We start from the raw sequence: 8,503 nt of genomic DNA on the forward strand, positions 1-8,503 counted from the left end.
CACAATAGCTATGACACTACAATAAGTTAGTGTGCTCTCAAAAGCTAACTAAAGAGTCACACTAACCAAACTAACAAGCTCTCACAATTAGCTACACTAAAGAGCTTGACAACTAGTTTGCAATAAATTAAAGAGAGTGAGCAAGAAGATTATACCGCCATGTCGAGGAGTGAACCAATCAATCACAAGGATGAATACCAATGAAAACCAATCAACTCGGAATCAAATGATGAACACAATGATTTTTATCGAGGTTCACTTACTTGCCGGCAAGCTACTCCTCGTTTTGGTGATTCACTCACTTGGAGGTTTACACGCTAATTGGCATCACACGCCAAATCCTCGATAGGGTGCCGCACAACCAACACAAAATGAGGATCACACAAGCCACGAGCATTCCACTAGAGTACCTTTTGGCTCTCCGCCGGAAAAAGGTCAAGAACCCATCACAATCACCACGATCGGAGCCGAAGACAATCACTACCCTCCGCTCGATGATCCTCGCTGCTCCAAGCCGTCTAGGTGGCAGCAACCACCAAGAGTAACAAACGAATCCCGCAGCAAAACACGAACACCAAGTGCCTCTAGATGCAAACACTCAAGCAATGCACTTGGATTATCTTCCAATCTCACAAAGATGATGAATCAATGATGAAGATGAGTGGGAGGACTTTGGCTAAGCTCACAAGGTTGCTATGTCAATGCAAATGGCCAAGAGAGTGAGCTTGAGCCGGCCATGAGGCTTAAATAAAGAGCCCCCACAAATAGAGCCGTTGGGCTCCTCACTGCATTGAACACGGGGCGACCGGACGATCTGGTCATGTTGACCGGATGCTGGACCCTGGCGTCCGGTCGTGCGATGCACGCCATGTGTCCCCTCTCTTCAAATACTGAGCGCTCGATCCCAACGGTCAAGTGATGACTGGACGCGCTGCTGTGAAGTGACCGGACGCTGGACCACAGCGTCCGGTCATTTCCAATAAGCATCCAGAAACGAATTTTCACAACTGGATGTGTCCGGTCATGCTCGACCGGACACACCCAGCGTCCGGTCACACGGCGACTCCCCTATGCGCTGCCACGTCAGCAGGACCGGACGCACCCTGTCAGTGTTCGGGCACTAAGTGACCCAGCGTCCGGTCTGAGACCGACGCTGCGCGCCCTATGCTGCCACTAACTGGATGCGCCGGTCCAACAGAGACCAGCGTCCGATCACTTACAGTGACCTCCATCTTTTCTATCTAGGGCGCTGGTGGCACTATCGGACTGTCCGCACTCTATGAGTGGACACTCCGTCGGTGAAATTTTTAACCCTTGCTCAAATGTGCCAACCACCAAGTGTATCACCTTGTGCACATGTGTTAACATATTTTCACAAACATTTTCAAGGGTGTTAGCACTCCACTAGATCCTAAATGCATATGCAATGAGTTAGAGCATCTAGTGGCACTTTGATAACCGCATTTTGTTATGAGTTTCACCCCTCTTAATAGTACGGCTATCAATCCTAAATGTGATCACACTCACTAAGTGTCTCGATCACCAAAACAAAATGGCTCCTACCATTTATACCTTTGCCTTAAGCCTTTTGATTTTCTCTTTCTTCTTTTCAAGTCCAAGCACTTGATCATCACCATGGCATCACCATCATCATGACATGGTCTTCATTTGCTTCATCACTTGGAATGTGCTACCTATCTCATGATCACTTGATAAACTAGGTTAGCACTTAGGGTTTCATTAATTCACCAAAACCAAACTAGAGCTTACACATAGGCTGATAGGCATAAAGAAATGTATAGCATATATTTATTTTTCTAGCAAAGTAAAATATATAACACTCAACTCGGGAGTTAGATCATTTAACTCAACATCAAATGAATCATCTAGATAGAGTTTCTGCAAATTTAATCAACGGTCTTCAGCTTAGTAGCATTCAACTACCTTAACATTGTTGAGCTCATTAAAAACCCAAATATATATTTTTGAGATTTGAGTTCTTTAAATCTACTCCTTAATACACTGCTTGACATATCAACGATAACAAAAAAGTAACAAATTTCAAAAGCTTACTTAGCTGATGCAGAATATCTTTGGCAGTGATCACACATGAAAAGCAAACCCTTCATCTCTAAAGGTGTCGAGGTAATTCATTATACCTTTTATTCGTTATACGGTAGACTCAATGAACACACGGATGGTGATTGCAACTTCTTTTCTCACTGTTCTTTCAGGAAATAAATGTATATCAAATAACCATAACAAGTATAAACTCAAATATGTCAAGCACACTTCAATTTTTTTTGGGATTATTCATATCCTTGAGTTTGATATCACTATCTTCACTTAACCAAGGGAGAGATGACTTTAGTCGAGGAGCTTGATATCTAGTTGTTTTGACACTTTTGATCCGACTCTCCTGATGACAAATACTTGTATTGTAGGTACCCTCATGAGCTTATGGAAATCTACATGGTCTCATAGTTGTAAGTAACTTTTGGCATAATTACTTTTCATGTACTTTTAAGAACTAGTGCATGTTACAATTAATTCAAGTATCTGGATGCACATATTGAGGGGGAGCCTATCTTATGTCTTGAGACTAATTGACCATTCTTTGAAGTGTTTTTTGACTAGTCTAACAATAAAGTGAGAAGTTGATTTCCAATTAATATTATTAGTATTATTAATTATTAGATTGTAAAAAGCACAGTCCTTGGTGGAAAGACAAAATACAAATGTGGTTGGTATCAATTCATACTTCGACAACAAGCAAGATTAGCTTCCTTTGCAGACTTCAAACCAAGAAACAAAAGATGACTTGGCTCACATATGAAGATATAAGATAGTGTCAAGAAGCCAAGTGGATGAATCAAGCTCAAGTTAAATGGGGTCAATAATCATTCATATTCTAAAGTAACCACTCAAAAAAGTCTATGTGGTACTTACCACGACAATATTCTTGTTTCATGGGAACCAGCGTTCCATATTTAGCACAAAAATATTTCTCGTTCACTTGAAATTATCAAGAAAAAATTATTTCTAGTTATGGAGAAAAGTGTTATGTCATACTTCAATTGAAAAGGGTTTCTATATTTGTGTCGGTGTTTTGGACCGGGGGGTCCTCAACCAACTAGTAAATTTATACTGCGTGCCCCTAATCCTGGATGGTGATGCAAAGAGACACAAAGTTTATACTGGTTCAGGCGATAGACGCCCTACGTCCAGTCTAAGAGATCGATCTTGTATTCCTTGCACCGAAATGCTCGTAGTAGGGGGTTACAAGCAGGGCGAGAGAGGGAGCTCGTCCTAGGTCTCTATGAAGAACAGGGCTAGTTGTTTGAGATGTTGATCCCAAGCATATATGTCACAGTTTGTGTTCATCTATCTCGTGAGTTCGTATGTGTCTGAGTGTGTCTAAATTTGTGTGAGTGTCCCGCTCCCCCTAGAAACAGCCCCGGTCCTCCCTTTTATAGTAGAAGGGGGACGGGGTGATACATGCGTTAGTTACATGGTGTCATGTGAACAGAGGTGGCCTATTCAAGCCCTATAGCCTATTGTTGTGGCGGAATGGTTGATGGAGTGGTCCTGCCTTCAAAGTGCTGGAGCAGCGCACCGGTCACATCCGATACTGTGCGACGTGGGACCTAGCTGTAGCTTGACATAGGTCCTGACGAGCGACGTGCTGGTCGCAGTGCGTTGTCCGCGAGAGAGGCCGAGGCTCAACTGGTGCTGAGGCCAAACTGTCGTGGGGGGCGCGGCGGGTGTGAATCCCAAGATTGCCGAGACCCTGAGGTAGATTGCCGAGGCGTGGAGGGAGCAGTTGACCTTGTACACTAATTCTGAGGCTATAGTGGCCCAGACTTCGTTTCCCACGCTGCGTTGTTCCTAGAACAGGGGTTAGGTAGCACAGTGCAATGTGATTGCCGGTCATGGGCACAGTACCGAGCACAGCAGTAGGTAACCCCTGCCATGCGATGTTATAGAGGGCATGGCGTCGATGTGACCTGCGTCTTGTCGGCCACTCCTCCTGTATCGAGCTATCATCCTGACGACGTTGTGGGTATGTCTTTGTCTTGCCGAGGCATGTTTTGTCGAGGCCTTAGAGGTAATCCGTACATGATGCGGGAGCCTCGGCGGTCAGCGTCGTACTTGGTTTAAGGGGAATAGCGCAAGGCGTGCGTCTACAGGGCGTGGTAGCCCCTATACCACCAGTGGGGGATGGTAAAAAGGTGATTTGACCGTTGTCTCATCGCTCCTGTCGCTGTACCCTGCTAGTCGTGGCTGACATAGCGGATGCGGCCGAACGCATTAAATGGATGGGACAGCCTGCTAGGGGGACGGTCGAGGTGGAGGCGATGAGGTCGCGGGACGAGCCAGGTCTCAGGCGAGGCGGAGTGGGATCGGGACGTTTGAGGCCTTGCCCGGGGGCCTTAGGCGAGGTGGAGATTTGGTCCGAGATCGGATTAGGTCGAGCCGGCCTCGGATATCATCGTGAACTGTTTCCTTAGCTTGACTAAGGAGGCCTCATGGGGGTTTTATGAGTTTTTTTTGGCTTTTGCTTAGGGTACCCCCTTTTATGGTACCCGACAATAGCCCTCGAGCCTCTAGGAGAGTGCGAGCGCTCTCTCTGAGGTTTTGAGACTCAGCTTTCGGCAGCTCTTGTCGGGGCTTGCGTTTCATACTTGAGGCCTCGGTAGGTGCGCACGAGCGCACCCGCCGGGTGTAGCCCCCGAGGCCCTGGAAGAGTGGATTTTACTCCTCTAGGGGCTTTCCTTATGTCGCGCGAAGGATTTTTTATTGCGTTCGCCAAGCCCATGAGTGCGAGTTCGGGTCATTGAGCCTTGGTTTAGTTGCAGGAAGAACCCCTTAGCCTCTATGAGAGGTCCGTCAGGGGTTCCCCTAGCTTTTCCATATGACCCTCGTGCTTTCTTTTTGTTCGGAAGGAGGGGTGGAATATGCCAGGCTACCCTCGATGGGCGCGAGCGGTGGCATTTTCGATGAGCTATTATCAGGTAAGTCCGAGTGGAGGCCTGAGCCCCGTTCGCCAAGGATCGGCTAGTGGTCCATAGACGCATTCCAAGAGTACCAGAGGGTTTCTCTAGTGGGTGCCGGGGCTGTTCGTTGGGCCCCGGTGGCTCGGTGCCTCCCTACGGTGGGATCCCATTCGGAGACCTCCCTGCCGGTCTCGGACACAATTTAGAGCGTTCCGGGCAGTCGCCTGCTTGGGTCTCGGCCAAGTGCAGGCTCGCCCATAATCGTCCCTAACTCTATTGCCCTGGGGTGGCTGTCGAAACCCTTAGGGGCCTAGCCTTCGAACCCCTGGACCGTAACGGGCTCGATGCCCTTTTTTATCGCTTTTTTTGAGTCTTCAAGTGCGGGCTTAGGTCGCTTGTCTTTGTCTTGGATGCAGGAGGAGCCCCCGAGCCTCTACATGGAGCGAAAGGGCGGTCAGGGGTCCCCCTAACTTTTTTATTCGACCCTCGCACATCCTTTTTGTTTGGACGGAGGAGTTGTTTGCCGAGCCCACTCGTGTGCGAACCTAGGTTGCTGGGTCTCGACAAACTTGCAGGAAGAGCCCCCTAGCCTCTACATGGAGCGAGAGGGCCATCGGGTGTTCTCCTGGCTTTTTGTACGCCCCTTGCGCGTGAGGGTTTGTTTGCCGAGCCCCCTCGAGTGCGAGCCTAGGTCGCTGGGTCTCGGCAAAGTTGTAGGAAGAACCCATCAGCCTCTGCATGGAGCGAGAGAGCTATCAAGAGTTCCCCTAGCTTTTTATATGACCCTCGCGCATGAGGGTTTGTTTGCCGAGCCCCCTCGAGTGCGAGCCTGGGTTGCTGGGTCTCAGCAAAGTTGCAGGAAGAACCCATTAGCCTCTGCACGAAGCGAGAGGGCCATCAGGAGTTCCCCTAGCTTTTTATACGACCCTCGTGCAACCTTTTCGTTCAAAAGGAGGGGTTTGCTTGCCGAGCCCCCTCGAGTGCAAGCCTGGGTCGCTGGGTCTCGACAAAGTTGCAGGGAGAGCCCCTTAGCCTCTGCGAGAGGTCCGTCAAGGGTTTCCCTGGCTTTTTTATACGACCCTCGTGCTTCCTTTTTGTTCGGAAGGAGGGGTGGAATATGCCAGGCTACCCTCGATGGGCGCGAGCGGTGGCATTTCCGGTGAGCTGTTATCGGGTAAGTCCAAGTGGAGGCCTAAGCCCCGTTCGCTAGGGGTCGGCTAGCGGTCTTGAGACGCACTCCAAGAGTACCAGAGGGTTTCTCTAGTGGGTGCCAGGGCCATTCGTTGGGCCCCAGTGGCTCGGTGTCTCCCTACGGTGGGATCCCATTCGGAGACCTCCCTGCCGGTCTTGGACATGATTTAGAGCGTCCCGGGCAGTCGCCTGCTCGGGTCTCGGCCAAGAGCAGGCTCGCCCATAATCGTCCTTGACTCTGTTGCCCTAGGGCGGCTATCGAAACCCTTAGGGGCCCAGCCTTCAAACCCCTGGACCGTAACGGGCTCGATGCCCTTTTTTATCGCGTTTTTTCGAGTCTTCAAGTGCGGGCTTGGGTCGCTTGTCTTTGTCTTGGGTGCAGGACGAGCCCCTGAGCCTCTACACAGAGCGAAAGGGCGGTCAGGGGTCCCCCTGACTTTTTTATTCGACCCTTGCACATCCTTTTTGTTCGGACAGAGGAGTTGTTTGCCGAGCCCACTCGTGTGTGAACCTAGGTTGCTAGGTCTCAACAAACTTGCAGGAAGAGCCCCCTAGCCTCTACACGGAGCGAGAGGACCGTTGGGTGTTCTCCTAGCTTTTTGTATGCCCCTTGCGCGTGAGGGTTTGTTTGCCAAGCCCCCTCGAGTGCGAGCCTGGGTCGCTGGGTCTCGGCAAAGTTGTAGGAAGAACCCCTTAGCCTCTGCAAGGAGCGAGAGAGCTGTCAGGAGTTCCCCTAGCTTTTTATACGACCCTCGCGCGTGAGGGTTTGTTTGCTGAGCTCCCTCGAGTGCGAGCCTAGGTCGCTGGGTCTCAGCAAAGTTGCAGGAAGAACCCCTTAGCCTCTACATGGAGCGAGAGGGCCATCAGGAGTTCCCCTGGCTTTTTATACGACCCTCGCGCAACCTTTTCGTTTGGAAGGAGGGGTTTGCTTGCCGAGCCCCCTCAAGTGCGAGCCTAGGTTGCTGGGTCTCGGCAAAGTTGTAGGGAGAGCCCCTTAGCCTCTACGAGAGGTCCGTCATGGGTTCCCCTGGCTTTTTTATACGACCCTCGTGCTTCCTTTTTGTTCGGAAGGAGGGGTGGAATATGCCAGGCTACCCTCAATGGGCGCGAGCGGTGGCATTTCCGGTGAGCTGTTATCGGGTAAGTCCGAGTGGAGGTCCGAGCCCCGTTTGCTAGGGGTCGGCTAGCGGTCTTGAGACACACTCCAAGAATACCAGAGGGTTTCTCTAGTGGGTGCCGGGGCCATTCGTTGGGCCCCGGTGGCTCGGTGCCTCCCTACGGTGGGATCCCATTCGGAGACCTCCCTACCGGTCTCGGACATGATTCTGGGTGTCCTAAGCGTTTCGCTTGCTTGGGCCTCAGCCCCATATGGGCTCGCCCATGGCCATCCCTAACTCTGTTGCCCTGGGGCGGCTGTCGAAACCCCTAGGGGCCTAGCCTTCGAACCCCTGGACCATAATGGGCTCAGCGCCCGGTTCCTTCATCTGAAAGGAATAGGGTAGGGGGATATCTCCCCCATCGGTTCGACAACGGGTGGCGCGCCTTTTGAGGTGAATTTCTTAGGGAGGCGGAACGACACCTGCTGCTGCAGCGGTCGAACACGACGTGGTATCAATGGATGGGACATAACTATTCCTGCGATTAATGAGGAAAAGGCGGGCACGTGGGCAGTAAAATCGGATCGAGATTAACCACGCTAGATCTGAGGGAAACTTCCCCAATTTCATCGCCCATCCGTTTCGCTTTCATCCTGCATAAATATGCAACAAGCTTCGCCCCTCCCCTCCTTACCTTGCCCGCATTAGCTTTGCCGTCTTTGAGCCATCGCTAGAGCAGAGAGCCCTAGGAGGAAGAAGGGAGAGAGGCAAGGCAGAGAGAGAGAAAGAGAGAGACTCACTGCTATAGTCGAGCCCTCCACTGCACTCATGGCTGGCGCCGTTGTCGTTGAGGCGGAATCTTGGGATTGGTCGAACGTCACTGTGGAGGTGCTCCAGTCGCTCGTCGACGGCGGACTTCTTCGCTCGATTACCGACCCCAATAGGCCGGAGTGGATCGTTCCGTCGGGCGAGCCGAAGCCGAGGCCTCATGACGGTTAAGTCATGATCTTCGTGTCTTTTCACGAGCGCGGTCTTGGCGTTCCGGCGGACTGGTTCATGTGGGCGCTCCCGCACTACTATAGCATGGAGCTCCACAACTTCAATCCCAATTCCATCACGCAGGTGGCCATCTCTGTTGCTGTCTGTGAGGGGTATCTGGGGATTGCTCCCCATTGGGAGCTGTGGCTTCACCTCTTCCGGGCGGGGCACACCACCAAG

Source organism: Miscanthus floridulus, chromosome 2 (assembly GCF_019320115.1).
Source record: "Miscanthus floridulus cultivar M001 chromosome 2, ASM1932011v1, whole genome shotgun sequence".
Lineage (NCBI taxonomy): Eukaryota > Viridiplantae > Streptophyta > Magnoliopsida > Poales > Poaceae > Miscanthus > Miscanthus floridulus.